The sequence below is a fragment of the Ambystoma mexicanum genome, chromosome 9, assembly GCF_040938575.1.
Source record: "Ambystoma mexicanum isolate Mex_15411 chromosome 9, UKY_AmexF1_1, whole genome shotgun sequence".
Taxonomy (NCBI): Eukaryota; Metazoa; Chordata; class Amphibia; order Caudata; family Ambystomatidae; genus Ambystoma; species Ambystoma mexicanum.
The window spans coordinates 78,525,043-78,541,764 of NC_090931.1; positions in this window are offsets into that span (position 1 = coordinate 78,525,043).

A 16,722-nucleotide genomic window follows, 5' to 3' on the forward strand; every position below is an offset into this window, starting at 1 on the left:
GAAAGGTTCTATGTGATCGGATTGAAATGTTTTTATCAAATTTTTTTTTTACTTGTCGATTTTGCTGCATATATATGCAGGTGGAGACCCCATGTAACCCCCCCTTAACACCACTACATTAGTGATTCTCCTAAACCCATCCCCCACACATATTTGGGGTAAAATACATTGTAAAAAATGTGATTTCTTCTTTGACGAAATCTTCTCCGTCCAAAACCGCTATCCCTCATGAAAGAGAGATAGCCGGGTGGAACACTTCTTACACCATTTGAAGAGATTGCGGTCAGGCGTTAGTCTGAAAGGGGACCACGATAACTGTATTAGAAGGACCGTCTACTATAACCAGGGACATTTCATGGTTCAAGAAATTGAGAGTCGAGCCGAATATCGAATGAAGTGAGCCAGATATCCTGAGCGGCAGCAACAAAGAAGACACTTTGTCTCACAGACCGCCTGAAAGTCCAAGGAGCCCTCTAGGAAGTGTGGATAGCCAGGGGGTTCCGCCAATGATAGTCAAACGTGCTGGTCAATAATGCCCCAGAAGAAACACAAGTCCTCCTCAATGGTTACCAGACTATGAGGTACAACCTATAAGGGAAATGAAAGGGAGAATCCATTATTTTAATTTTTTGGAGGTAGCATTATTTAACAGGTTTAGTGGGTCCTTCAAGAAGGTCCCGTGCTGCGTCGCTGTAACAAATGACACTGCGTGTCCAGATGCGGCCGCACATTAAAGGAGTACCCTGTTCACAGACGGGACACGCCATACACGGAGACCGGTGTGTGCGTGTGCTCCCATCGATAGGGAGCGGCGCAGTGCGGGAAGCGAGCATGCGCAACCAAGCTTAGCTGGTGCCTAATTCATGTACTTGCTGAAGCCATAACACATAGATGGCAACTTTTCACAGCGGGCTCAAGGTTCGCATTGTCTCCCACACTCCAAAAATGTGCATAATCTGCATAGCTCCACCCACCTCACCAAAAGGACTAAATGCACTGTGAACCCACCAGTTTGGGACAATTGCATTAGAATTAGAAACAAGCACAGTTTACTTTTGTTTACCTTTTTGTAATACCATTGTACCAGTAAAACGATAATCACTGTGGCAACATAATGACCTTTTCTCTCATCCTGTACTGATCGCGCCCCTCTCGTCCCCCCACACACACACCTATGCTGCTTCAAGGGTTTTGTGTTTTATTGCTGGACACAGCACCAGTCAATGGTCCGGCTCTTGCCGGCTCCAAGATCCGGCATCAGATGTCTCCCCGGATCTCAGACCCAGCAGCAGAGGGCTTGGTGATCTAATCTGCTCTGTCCTTCATTCCCTCGCCCTCATTCGTGCGTTTGCAGGTTCTATTTGCTAGGACTGTTTTTTCTTTTTTCTTCTGGCCTGAAAGGGACACCACAGGAATCACTGGGCCATGACTATCACTGTGGTGGGGGCCATACCTGTAAAAATGTGTCTTTCTGCATGCTGGCCACACTGTTGCTTTCCAAATGTGGATCTTACACTTGCGAGAGAAAAGTCATTTACAGAATCAAAAATGCTGCTTAAACTTGCATTCACCAGTTATCTTTGAAATGTGTTTCTTTTTTTGTTGGACCACCACACAAATAGCCTGGAATTGTTGTGCCCCTTCCTTTGTGTTTTATCACAGGTTATATTTATAAAGCTGTTATATGCTTGCCAAACTGCTTAATCACAAACACATGCTTCTGCTGTGCTGGCAGCAATTATTAGGATATTAAATTGTGGGTTCATGGATGGCAACTTTTGAATTTCATTACAGGGGCAGAAATACCCCCACCTCTGCCCTGACTATAATCAAGCGACCAGCCCAACCCATACCCAACCCATGCCCTGGCCAAACACATTTTACAGCACTTGTTTTTTTTTAATAAGGAATTGCAAAAAGCCATACGGTTAACAAACAGTTTTTAATATATAACATCTCAGCAACCGTCTCTCAACCGGCTGAGCTACCCTGGCAGCCTTCTACTGTAGAGCGCTCTATGGGTCCCTTAATGTACTAAAAATCACTGCATTACCAACAGTATTTTGGGTGCACCACTGCCATGGAAGGGATTCCAAGTGGAATTGATGTACAGTGTGGAGTTTGGGAAGCAGCAGCATGAAAGAAATTGCACCATTTTTAAACTTTTCTTTTGATCATTTGCTTTGAGTGTAGTTCGTCTGCCAGCCTCGCCCCCTGTAAACTCTGCCCCTCTTCCAAACTCCGCCCCCACTCTTGTGGGATCCCCCTTTACATGTGTTCCATTTCCTCCACTGGCTGGACAAAACCTGTGAGCCGCGGGTCAGTTGGCAGGTGTGGCTGGCTGGCAATAAGAGTAGACCAGGCAACTCTGGCTGGCGAGGGGCACTGGCTGCAGAGTTACACCCTTGCCCGCTCAGAGGCAGCAATGTAGCGCTCACCCGCAAAAACAAAATCCTATTTTCCCCCGCCTTGGAAACTCAAAAGCTTGACAGGTATCTGACGGGTGACAGGCGTGTCCATGTTAGTTTACAGGCGCACGTGTCCTTGCGTGCATGCATGGGCCGGCGTGCCGCGCAGTGGCTGCGTGCTGTGCAGCGTGTGCACGTACACACACAGATGCGTCCATTCTTCACGGCTGCCTCTGAAATCCCCCAGCGAGAGGCCGGCGGCGCTCGTTCCCACAGATCCCGGGGCAGGGACCCCAGGAAGACAAAAGGCCGGTTGTTCGGCGAGCACAGATGTGCTCCGGAGCAGGTGCTGGCAGGAAGCGCGGAGGGGCGGGTGGGAGCGCGTCCAGGCAGCCGCGCAAGCGGCAGCTTCCCCGGAGAAGGGCAGCGCGGCCCTCGGTTGCCTGCATTAAGACAATTGTGATTTCACGACATGATTGTCCATTATGTTGTCGTTTTCATTTTGCACACTGGGCCATGCGCAGGGATGGGCCTTTGTGTATAGGCCTGGGCACAGAGCCGACCTTAGGGGGGGCAAGCCGGGCGACCGCACGGGGCACCACGCCCCCCAGGGTGCCATTGGCCCCTGACACGCCAGTTCAGGGGAGTCTTTCAAGGGCTCCCCCGAGCTGGAGTTGTGGGAGAATGTGTGCTAGGTGGCCTTTTACTGTAAAATGTGCCCCTCCACCGCAGGCACTTTTCATAAAAAAAGGCGCCATTAGCCCCCCACTACGCCAGCTCAGGGCAGTCTTTCAAGGGCTCCCCCGAGCTGACGTAGTGGCAGCCCCCTCATTGAAATTGAATCCACCCGCAGCGGGGGGCTCATTCAATGACAATGGGGTGCGAACGCACTGTATTTAACCTACTCACCGGAGCGAGGAGGTTAAAAAAATTGAAATAAAAAAAGGTCCCCTATTCTGGCCCGCCCCCTTTTATCCCACCCCCTGTTAACCAGGGGTGTTCGGTGGGAGAGGGGGGCGCCATTTCGCCCAGGCCGCTGCTGCCCTTAAGGCCGGCCCTGCCTGGGCACGAACTATGCAGAGCACTGGGGCAGGCAGGAAGCAGGCGTGTCTGTGGCTCTGCGCGGTTGCACGAGACCTGCCTGGGCCATCATCAGTTCAGGGGCTGCAAAGCGCTTCAAAGGCAGGTCCGGGAGAGCCAAATCCACCCTTGGTTTTCAAAATATCCACACAGAATACACCTGAATGTGATGCATGCCAATGGGTTATTCAGATAACCTGGTGTGGGCACTGCTCGGGCGTATTAGACTTTGAGGGAATCCTTTGGCATGTTGGCGTAGCGGGCCGTCGCTAAGCCACCGCTCTGTGCTTCCGCGGGCGCATGGCTGCTAGGTGGCACATGACAGTTGTGGCAGCTTCCTCCGTTTCTGGCTTTTCAGTCAGCAGAACTTTTCACTCTTTGACCCGTATTTTTGCTTTTCCTTATGAGCAAACAAATCGCATGGAAAATAATGCTGGCTACGAAACCAGGGCTCAGTGAGGGTGTCCCACCCCGGCTCCCATGCTGTCCTGGCCATGGGGCCACTGTATAGCCAGACACTTTTCCTTCTGTGCCCTCTGTCAGTCCGATGCTGCAGTGACCCCCCACTTTCTACCGGAGTTTGTGCTCTAGGGCAATGCCAGAGAATGGTACCCCTCACAACACCAAACTTACTATCTCATCACTTAATGTGAGGAATTCGACCATCTGCAAGGTGGGTGTGCACTCCCCTGGGCTTTTTGGACATTTTAAAAGAAACTGAGTGATGGTAGATGAGCCTTTGGAAAACGTGTGGGGCTAATCTGCACACATTTTCCTATGCTCACCGCACAGCATACACATAAACCAGTGTACACAGGGTGGACACAGCCTACTGGCACTGTCCCTGCAGTCATATTTATTTGGGATACGACAGCCAAGAGTACATCAAGGCATCTCAGAAGGGGGAGGGCAAAACCTTCCTCCTGCCATGGCCAGCCTAATTATCAAAGGCTTCATGTGTCCGCCCTGTCCTTTTGTGTAAGCACTGCGGATAGTGGCAGCAATTAACACAATTACCAAATTAATAACTTATATTTAAAACAGGCGTACATGGGGCCTGGCTGCAGCGTTTAACAAAAGAGATAGGAAACTCCAACAACCTTTGATATGCACTGTGTCAACCTGAAGCCAGCTCCCGCCTCTCAGTATCAAGGGCAGTGACCTATAAGGTCTTGGACTATGTGTTTACAGTAGACAGCCCCCGCAGGGGGACCACATTCTGTAAGTACAATTGTGGATTGATTGAGACAGAGAGTCTGTTCTTGCCGCAGCTTAAATTGAGCCCTGCCGCTTTAATCAGGAACCACAGAGAGCTCAATTCACCAGAGAGACCCTTTGATCCACAACAGACAGGAAGATGGATGAATCTTAGTATTACATATTTTCACCCCTTTACCTTTTCTCTTGCAAAGCACTCTGGTTATGACCTCAGGCATACAGGAGATTGTTGGGGGGGACCCAGGATTCGTTCATCCTGCTGCCTGATACCCGCCGCTGTCTCCCATCTTGAACTCTGTTGCAAAAGCTGCAAAGTGCCCTAAAACCGATTCTACATTGTTGAGCACCAAGAAATTCTACAAGCTCAAGGTCCATTGTGGTTTTGACCCTCTGGTCCTTCTCTGAAGGCCCTTAGTGACATTTTACGACCCATTGCTCCCTTTGTGTTGAAACCAGGTATCCTTGAACTATTGCGATTAATTACTATACCGACTACCCTCCTGTCAGTATACAGAGTGCATCCCTTTTCCTTCTTTGAAACTGTCTGTCCTCTGCATTCCTTTACATGATGGGTTGTATTATGTAGTGTGCTAGAACTGTCTTATGTGATAATAATAAAGTAGATATTTTTATACAACCTTGACTGGACAGTCCCTTTTATCATTGGTTAATATTTGTATTTTCGCTGTGTTGCAACTAACCAATGATCCACGACCATGCAAAGATAAGCCTGCCATTCCATCCACGTTACCAAAATTGGAGAAGGAGGTTTATAATTTGCTTGTGTTTCCAATCTTTTCGGATCCCTTCTGGTGCACTAGAGGTGTGGGGCTGCTTGATGGTTAGAAACTGATATTCATCCTTGGACCACTGGTGCCCCGGAAGTTGATTCGTCACATTGGTGACAGAAGTGAGATCTAGTTGGAGCCTTGCGCACAGCTTAGTCACCCAATGGTAAAAGTACTGTTGCAGGCAACGTTTAGACACTGCTGGGTATTTGTAATAATCATGGATCTTGACATAGAGACTGCAAAAGGCATCACCAAGGATGTCCTGCACCTCTTATGTCAAGGAAAAGACCCTCCAGAGGGGTAAGTGGAAGTTGACGAGGAAGACAGCATTTTCTGTGTTTCTCAACAACCATCCCCCCAGGGGGCGTGAGGTTTCTAAACACTCGAGAGTGTCAGTGAGGTCAGGGGCTAGTGCAGCATTCTGCAGGTCCCAGGCCTCAGCACAGCCACTAGGTGGCCCAGTAATTGTTCCGGCTGTTAGGTTAGCGCAATAGCAGCTACAAAGCTCTTGCTCAAGGGCGGAGACTAGCACTAGAAGAACAGAACCAGCAGGACAATGCCACTACAGAGCGGGACAGGGCCGCCATAGAGCTGTGCGAGCTGGTGCTTGAAGAGAAGAAGGAAGCCAAAAGCTCCGCCTCTAGCGAAAGCAGCAGTAGTGGCTCAAACCAGAGTGCCTGGGATAAGCCCCGGCGGCACATCCCGAAGACTTAGTGCAGGCTTGTGAAGTGGGGAAGGATATTTTTGACTGGTTTGAAGCGCTCAAGCTGGCTTTTCAGCTGCAGGAGGTGGACGAGGTACTGTGCAGTGCAGCCCTGATGAGTCGCTTACCAACACCAGGGACTGATGCAATTCTTCAGTTAACCCCTGAGGAAAGGCCCATTTATGAAAACATGAAGGCGGCCCTCCTCTGGAAGTTCTGTAAAACCCCAGAACAGTATCTTAAGAGCTTCAGAGAGCTTGGAAAGAAAAGTGGGCAGACATTTGAAGCCTTCACACACTTGTCGTTTAAATATCTGAGCGTGTGGCTGGGTACTAACAAAGTTGACACACTAAAGGGATGTACAATTTGATTGCGTGTGAGCATGTATTGAGGAATCGTGAGGTTGACCTACACCAGTATCTTGTGTACAAGACTATCACAGACCCTAGGGAGCTTGGAAAGGCTGTCAACAGGTTTGTGAGTACTCAAGCCCAGAAAAAGGCTCAGGCGAGCACACCCAAACCGGAAGAGAAATCCTCAGACAAAAATGTAAACAAGGATGGGAAGGTCCAACCCACCCCTCTTCAAAGTCAGGTCCCCAAAAGAATAGAGGGAAATCCCTCCCAAAACTTTAGTTCAGCTATGCACACTGAAAAGAAGAAGGCAGGTAGCCCTAACACTGGGACACCTGCGTTCTCACCACCTAAAGTTTGTTTTGTGTGTAAGGAGCTGGGCCATAGGAAAGGGGATCCTGCTTGCAAGGGCTTACCCAAGCAAGCCATAGTGAATGTTTGACTCATGGAAGAGGACATCATTCGTGTGGGCCTCCTAGAGAAAGACTTTCCACTAGGTCAAGGAGTGGCCGAATGTGGATTGGTTACATTGAGTGGGAACGGTACCAGGTCGGCAGAAGAGAACCCAGTTCCCAATAATACCGAACTCTATTTAGAACATGCCTATATCCATGGACACAAAACTCCTGCGGTCTGAGACACAGTGGCTAGCGTCACTGTTGTCACCCGGCAGTGGGTACAGTCAGGCCAATATATTGATGGGCCTGATTGTAGCATCAGTGGGTTTGACGGACAGAGTAAGTGCCCCTTGGCGGTAGTAGAGTTCCGCTGGCAAGGTGAAACGGCCCAGCGCTGTGTAGCAGTGAACGATTCCATCCCCGTCCCATGTCTGTTGGGTAATGATCTTCTTAATCCTGAGATAATCGCAGTGGCTACCCGATAGAGGGCCAAAGAGATCGCCAGATTGAACTCTCTACAAGCCTTAGGGCCTGGAATGCTTCCAGAGGGCTTGTTGGAAGGACCAGCATGGCTGGTAGCCCATATTCCAGATCCACAGACTGCTGAGTCACCTACCCATGTGGGAGAGGGACCAATAGCCACTGAGGACCATACATTGGTAACAGGGGACTCAGTTACTTCACAGTTGCCTGGCGCAACACAGGAATCTGAGGTGGAGGACCAGGTTGGTGCAGATCTGAAGGGTCTGCCCAAGCTGGATGAGTTTGCATCAGCTCAGGGCCCAGATCAGACTGACTTCTTCACAGCCCAGAAAGAGTGTCCCACTCTGGCGGGTCTGTGGAAGCAGGTGGAGGAGCAGGCTAAGGGCGAGGCCCATGGACTGTTCAAAGTGGAGAATGGACTCCTGTACAGTGAGCCAAAAGACTCAGAGGGTGAGGGCACCAGAAGATTGGTGATTCCCCAGTGCCGCAGTTTCTTTTGGCTTGGTTCCTCAAATTCCTTGAGGAGAGGTTTATAATTTGCTTGTCATTCCAATCTGTTCAGATCCCCTCTGGTGTACTAGAGGTGTGGGGCTGATTGATGGTTTAGAAACCGATATTCTCCCTGGACCACTGGTGCCCAGGAAGTTGATTCATCACACTTTACCCCTCACATTTTCAAAATTACCATCTCATCACTTAACCCCTCACATCTTCCAAATTACCTTCTCATCACTTTCCCCCTCACTTCACCAAACATACCATCTCATCGCTTATTCCTTCACATGATCAAAATTATCGTCTCATCACCCAATCTATCACATCTTCAAAATTATCATCCCATCACTTAACCTCTCAAATTTTCAAAATTACCATTTTATAATTTACCTTCCTCACATCATCAAAATTACAATCTCATCATTCAACCCCTCGCATCATCAAAATTGCTATCTCATCACTTACCCCCTCACATCATCAACATTACCATCTCATCACTTACCCGCTCACATCATCAACATTACCATCTCATCACTTACCCCCTCACATCATCAACATTACCATCTCATCACTTACCCGCTCACATCATCAACATTACCATCTCATCACTTACCCGCTCACATCATCAACATTACCATTGTGGCTGTGTGCAGTTTTGGAGTGTGTTTTCCATGGAAACTGACCTGGAGGCGTGCCCCGCCTAAAACCTGCCCCTGTCGTGGTCTGCGCCCGGTATGTGGCTGTGTGCAGTTTTGGAGTTTTGCATGCGGAGGTGTATGTCTGACCCGATATCTATCTGCCGCCCTGTAAATACTGTTTGCCTCTGTGTCGGCTCTGATTCGATTTTGATGTTCGAGGCTTGCAAAGCTACAGTCACGGTCATAGTTACATTTGCTGCCTCGCCCTTTTATCGCGGCGGCGGGGGGTAGCCTATAGCGGCTCTCTTTCCTTAGGAGACAGACTCTCATCTGAATTCCTGCTCTGCTCGCTTTGATTCCTTACACCCGAGTGCTACATTCTTGGCAAAAACACAGAAAAGATGAGCTGCCGGTGCTTCTGTAGCACGTCAACTGAAGGAGGTGGCTCTTACACAACCGGGTCCAATGGCTGATCAGGTTTTGTCTATCTCTTCTCTTGATGAGGTCTTTAAGCAAGCTTGCGTTACTTGTGTGGATGATCAGGACGCAATTGCAGGTGATATCGTCCACTGCTCTGTCCCTGCGAAAAACACCAGACGCGCAGCTCGAGCCTGCCCACAAGTAACGGTTAACTTGGGGGGATCAGTTAAGGGCACTCTAATTGAACCAAAAATGACAGACTTTTTTTCAGCCAACAACTGTGACAGGGCTGAAGGAGTCATCGTTTCTTCTTCTTAATTATCGAAAGCATGGGCGGACCCAGAGTCATCGTTTCCGCCCCGGGCGTGGACTCAACTGAGGAATTCCCGAAGTCACTCTCATGTTTGGGGACTAAAACCATTGCACTAGTTAGTAGGGCTTTTAACGGCCCTTACTCCTGCGGCACCTTGCACTGCCCCTCTCACCATTATGTCCCCAACGCGGATGAAACCCTTTGCCCCCAACACATCATCCACTGGCTTGATTGCCTCTAGCTATCCGTTGCTGGGCAAGCAACAGGAGGGTGTGAGTACCTGGTGGAGGGTGACTGAATGTCTCCAATGTGGTTATAGCTGAAACAGTCGTCAACACCGCTACCACCCCTTCTGAGGTGCGGTTCTCGCCCCGACATAAACTTGATTCAGAGTCAGTGGCTTTGGAGATGGATCATACAACAGAAACCCCATTTTTAACGAGGGTGACCAGTGTGTTACTCCTTTAGGATGTTTATCAGTTTGCACAAGCACCTCAGCTTAGTGGCCTTTTAGCTTCTGATGTAGTTTGCATCCACTTCTCTGTTTCGCCAGCGTCGACTGACGAGAGAGGTTCATCCACAGCCATGTTTAATATTTTAGAGTCAAAGCTCTCGGACCTTTCAATTAAATGGGAAACGATTGCTGGTGAACTTGATCAGCAGGGTATGCCGCTCGCTAAGACTACGCCCTCTGTTGATGTACTTTTTAATTCTTCTAAAACCCACGCAAACGTCCTTCGATGAGGTCCGAACCCTTATCACCACATTATCTGCTTTCTTTTGTGATCAATCCTATTCCAACAAAACCACCAAAAAATGGTATTGGAAGGTAATAATCCGGACGTTGACCTTGATGCTCGTGATCCATTGATGGCGGCGGTTCGCCACAAGATCCGATAGCGGAAGACTACTAACCAGGCCCTGATGCTACTAAACAGGCCCTGATGTATGAGTCACTCGCGACCAAGAGAAAAAGGAAAAGTAATGCGACTGAGGCCACCAGGGACCTTTTTCCTAGTGTGTCTGTTGCATCGTTCCCTATTTTTCTAAACTTTCTTCCTAACGACCGTCTGCAAGTTCTTCCACAGAGGGCCTTACTGTTGTCAAACTTTGTCACTTTTGTCAGTGACAATGAGGGAGTTACCACAATGGACCACAACCATGAACCCTACTGTCCATTGTCTTCCTGTGTTTCCTTAACAAATTGTTCAGATAAACCTGACCCTTGGTGGAGGTTTAGATCATAATCCTCAGCTCCTGCAGTAAAATGTACTGGCAACAGTGTACGATTCCCTCCTTATCACTCGCCTAAGAACAACGCTAATGTGACAATAGTAGAAAAGGAGTTTATATATCATTTGGAATCTCTCATTGCCATCCAGTCTGAACTTACGTCATCAGAACCTGTGAGGCCCACAAGCACTGTGTCTGCACAAGCTGATATGGGTACTGCCTCATGTGTGGCCAGCATGGTGGTTGCAACTACTCAGCCAACTATTATTTATTTACCTTTGTTGAGGCTGCACCAATGGGTTCAAACCGAGCCGGGTCATGCTTCAACGAGGGCAGGACATTCGGTAACGCCACCTTCTTGCAAATCCAAAACTAAGGCTCTCCAGTTTATTCTGCGATGGAAGTGGCCAATTTTAAAACGGGGTTGCTTACTTGACTTATTTCATAGCATTAACCCTCTACGTTTTATGCGAAGTAGCGATATTAAGACCATTGATATTTGTGACAATGTTTGTTACGCTACTTCACTAATTGATTCTTTGCTGGCAGTACTTTGACGTACATCGTGCACTTATTAACCGGCTGGGTTATGAGTGCACAATTGTCGAGGTTGAACACGGTAAAGGATTCAGACCATTCGACGCAGGTACTCTGGATGTGATTTTAACAAATTCAAAAATAAAGAATGCATTTTTTACCAAAACAAAAACAACTAAATACATATTGCCATTTTGTTGGGGGGACCCCCAAACTTCCCATTTCCCCATTTTTGAAACCCCACTCCAACCCCTTCCCCACCAGATTTACCCCCACCCCACGTACATTTGTTTTAAAAATTCAGTATTTTTTTAGTTGTTTTTGTTTTGTTTAAAATTCATTCTTTATTTTGTATTCGTTAAAATCTCTGGATACCGCGTGGCAGCTGTTTCTCCTCTGTCCCAAGTAAGCCATTGGGGACTGGGACAAAGGATGAAGTATTGGGGGAAGAGAAGCATTGGGCATGGTTAGCCCAGATGGTTGAACAGCATGGGAGACTGTGCTCTTACCAGCATGGAGTACACCCCCTTTTCAACTTTTGAGTTGGAACATTTGTGGGCATCTCCATCTATTTGAAGGCGATAGACTCATGGAACACATTGATAATTTCTCTGTGGCGGCGCTTCAGGACACCTGGCTTACTCAGTCGATAGGGGTGATTGGCTGGCATTTCTTGTCCAAACTGGCCACTCAGGGGCCCTGTGGACGCCCAAAGGGTGGATTATTGGTGGGCGTTAACAAACCATTGGGTTTGATGGAGCTCATTCTGAGCTCTGCCAATGGCCTTGTTGGTAAAATCACACTCACCGCAGACCATCGTAATGGGGAAATAAATGAGTTCATCGTCATCAGTCTTTATGACCGTCCCTAGGGGCTTACTCACAACATAGCTATTAAAGACATTTAAGCATTTACTAGTAGTTATACAGGACGCCTTCCCATTCTCATGTGTGGAGAGGTCAATTTTAGAATTCCAAGGGATATGAACCCATGAGAAGGAGTTGCTGCCTTTCCACCTTCCGCTGTCGCTGATGACGTGCTTTCCCGTTCTTGCAAGAGGGGCCTTGAATGGGCCGGCCTGCTTTACTCTTCTGGGTTCACTATGATTAATGGAGCGCTTCCAACTGACTCCCACCCCCCCGCCCCAATTTGCTAGAATTGGGAATAAATTCAGCAGCATTTTGGATTATATCTTTACTGCTAACGCTCCCTCAGTAATACTCGATAAGGGTATAGCTTACCATCAAGAAAGTGACCATCTGCCCATTGTTGCTTGTCTAAATACATTGGCACCAACTCCAGTCTATACACAGCCGGGGTAATTATCTGTGAATCCAGCTTTAAATCGTATTTCTTGGAGTGATGGTAAGCTGATAGAGGTCTCACTCCGGACGTGAGTATCTTTGGAGGACTTTGTGGACTCTAGTGTGGCGAGGGCTTTAGACATAATGGTCACTTCTGCTAAATTAGCCATCAAAGATTTCGACGAGTGCATTCTTGCTGTTATCACCAAAACCTCTGCCAAAAGAGGCATAACCGCAAGACTTGCAATTGGTCCAAAGACTGCCCACCACCATTAGTTTGACAGATTCATTGTTGGTAAGAAAAGAGAACTGCGTAAGGCTTTACCTGAGTTATCTTTGTGGGCACTTAATCCGGTTGAACATGCCCTAAGTGCAAAACAAATCAAAAATACTTAGCGTAAGTGGTTGAGAAGCCATAAATATCACACTGAATGTCTACGTTGGCAGTCTTTAGTACATTTTGCTCTTGCAAATGACTCGAGTAAGTTCTGGGGAGTTATTAATGGTTATTCTCCTGTGTCTCGGGACATTAACAGCGTTCCTGAACCCGTATGCGTTTAATACATCACTAATTCCTTGGGGCAGGGGGAAGCGACGTTGACCCCAATAGTTGGGTCACCCTCTAATTGGATGTATACCAAATATCCCGCAGATCTACTGAGGGGGAGTTGACGTTGGGCCAAATCCAAGTGGTGGCGGCAATCCACGCAGAGGCAGAAGACAGCACAGACGACAAGGACAATCAAATAGACATGGAAGAAGTTCTTACGGCCAGTGAAGGCAGTAAAACAACTAACAGCAAAAAAAGGCAAAGGCAATTGGTTAAAATCACCACAAAAAGAAATAAGGGTGGTAAACATCTCAACAAAATTAGGACAACAACAAATGAAAAAAACCCAATGACAAACTACTTCACGTCTCGATCTAACACAAAAGGGATAAATAGACATCACATGGAGCTATCAGACATGGAGATACTCGATGCTTTAAATGAATGTTTACCCCCTCTCAAACTACGAAGGTTAGACTGTAAAAAGAGTGGAAAACCAGGAGCAAAGGACGTTTTACCATTGGAGGAGAAAGAGGGATCATTGAATCAGTTAGAAGAAAGAGAAAGTGAAGAGCCCGCAACACTTAAGACACTTCTCCCCCCAACGGCCTTGCAAGAAATAGAGACACTCAATGGTGACCTGCATCTACAAATTAACACAAAAACAACAGAAGAAAGGGAGAAACGGGACAACTTAAGGGCCAGGGAACAGGAGAAACCAAAACACCAACAGGAAAGAGAAAGTCTATTTGAAAAACCAGGTACCGGTGAGAAAGAAGAAACCTTGGGTGGTATACAAACAGGGATGGATAAGATAAATAAAACACTGCGGGAAATAGATACTACACTAGTTTCAAATTTGGAGAAAGGAGATATGTCTGAACCAGACAACATAACATCCACAAATCTACTTCTGGAGCCCGACCCGATAGTAAATGACGAGACTATACGGGAACGACATCTGAGCAAAACGGAGGAAAACACACACTCAGTTGAACAACCAATCCCGTCCAAAGCGCCGACTCCAGTTCAGGCCCAAATGAAAAAACACGGACAGAATCACCATCAAAACCAGTGGGGCCATGAGCCACTTAGTCCTCGACCAGATACGACGGAACATCGAAGTCGCTTACTTGACACTGTTGCACCACCACAAAATCTGGGGGGAAACAAGACAACAATTATAATTGATGCCCCTTTAAGGAGAACTTCAACGCAGCAATATTCTTCGAGCTCAGCGGAACACTTAAACAAAAAGACTGACCTACTATCCATCATGTCATCTGTAAATATAGCACTCGCTCCATTCATGAAGCTCTATGAAGCCATCGCCGACTCACTGAAGGATCACACCAGCATCCAAGCAATGATGTACAGCAAAGTCATCTTTTTAGAAGCATATATCATGGCTTTAGAAGCCAGGAAAAAAAACAACCAAGAAGAGAACCAAGATACATCAGCCATGCCTAACCAAACATGTGGGAAAGATGAGGCTCACGCAACGAAGACAAAAACTATAGAAACTCAAACAATTATCACGATAGACTTAACAGAGAGCAAATCATCCACAGAAAAAGTCACTAAAGTAGTTCAGATGAATACCCGTCTAGGACAATCAGAGTGTACACTGAACTCAAACAAACCAGAAACCACACTTGAAGTACCTGGAGACCAACTTCAGGGAGGAGAAATCGTTCAAAAAAAAAAAGAGGGAACAAAAAAATCGTTACCTAAGCTGCCTAAGAAACGTACAGAATCAGTAGAGGCGATTTTTCAAGTCTTTAAGCGGCCTGCAAGCCACAAAGATAAAGTACGCATGGAGGAGAGCTTGGATATAAATATAGAACCCATGAACAAACAGGAAAATTCGGAAACGAATAAGACAGCACCACCGAAGATAACTTATGACTTTCTGGAAAACGATGAACTAATGAACCTGAGTCAATACGTGTCAGAAGACTCTACCTCAGATTCAAGCCCAAAGAAAACCTCCAAAAGTCTGCATTCACAATTGGCCGGTAAAAGCAATAAAGCAGACAACAAAGTAGAGGTAAATTCACAACGGACCGAACAATGCCAAAAACAAAAATTGGTAAAGACACGTAGCAGAGACAAAAACGAAATCAAGGTCACAGAAACGGTGAGACAAAAAATTCTGAAACAAATGATGGATACAAAAAAGGAGAGAGAAAGGGCGAGATCAAGAACACCAGATCAACGGAGTGGCAGAACTCTAAAGAAGGTAGACCACCATTCCCGCGCAAGACAAGAGGCCCGCGAGGGAGAACGCTCAAATCTAACACAGCAAGTCGATTTTCAGTATCGCCAAGACGAGCAAGAGAGCGAAAGCAAAAACTTAAGAGGATATACGCCAACGAGCAAGGACATGAAATATAAACATGACAAACGAGGGAAAAATGAAAAGATCATTACAACTTCATCACGTGGCTACGGAGAACTGAGTCCACAGCATAGAGACAGGACCAAGTGGCCCAACCCAAAGCCTAGGAAATGGGACCAAGCGAAATGGCAGATTAAAATAACGCAAGTAGAAGAAAATGAGGACAAGGTAATACTAAACAGAAATTCGGTATTAAAGTTGTTCAAATACATCCGAAACCTAAAATATATCAAATCAGAAGATTTATTAGTGGTAGAACCAAGTCATAGAAACACCAAGGCCAGAACTTACCTGCATATAGCGTCAACGAAGTTAAAAAACACCCTCCTTGAAAATAAAAGAGAACTAGAAAACATGGGATACGACTTAAGGGTGTACCAAGTGACGCAGACAAAGCAAAAACATGACAACAACGATAGGAAGAGGAACGAATCTCCAGACAAAAACTTAAATAAACAGAGTAACTCCAACTTACAAACAAAGAAAAGTTACACAAGCCTCGGAGTTAAGGAAAAGACGGAAGAAATGAAAAAGCGAGAAGGTCAAAAATCATTGAAGTTAAAGGAAAACATCCAGTATGGAAGAAACCAGACAGAAGACAAGAGACTTAGCCATAGTGACATGGAAACATCCTCGCGAAAACAGGAACGAAAACAAGAAGATCCAAGAAACATTCACAGAGCCAGGGAAACAGCGACTCGCAGAGAACAAAATCAGGAGCAACAACAAAATAAAACCGAGAGCGAACCTTCACTAAAATGTGCCCCAATGAAAGGAATATGGTCCTGGCTGCCAAAAGCACTAACAGAAAAGAAGCAAAAATAGCAGTTTCCTGGAGTCGAGCACATTCAACGAGGGAAATGCAAGGGAGGAGAACAGAAGCAGACAATAAAAATGTGCTCGTGGAATACGAGAGGACATCTTCACCTCCTATCGGCTAGCGACATGACTTTAGGAGCATATGATTTAATATGCCTCCAAGAAACCTGGCTGTGTGAACCACCCTCTATGCGAGGATTCGATTTAATCTTGGCACCCGCAAATAAGGGCCGTCTGGGAAGACCATCTTCAGGGCTCCTGATCGCCTGCAAAAACGGAAGTGGGATCACACTAGACGAGACATTGATTAGTAACCTGGAAATACTGATGGTGAAAGCCTCATGGACTCGCAAGATAAATAACAAAGAAAGCTATGGAAAAACACCATTAATTATAGCAAACGTCTACTGGAATCCAGCATCTACAGAAACAACTACCTTCCTGGAGAAAGTTGAAGAAGCACTGGATATAGCCATGGCGGAACACTTAGTAAACCACTTCATGATCTGCGGAGATCTAAACGCAATATGCTCTACAGATCCAGAGAAAGGAAGCAGTCAAGTAAACAGACAGCGGAG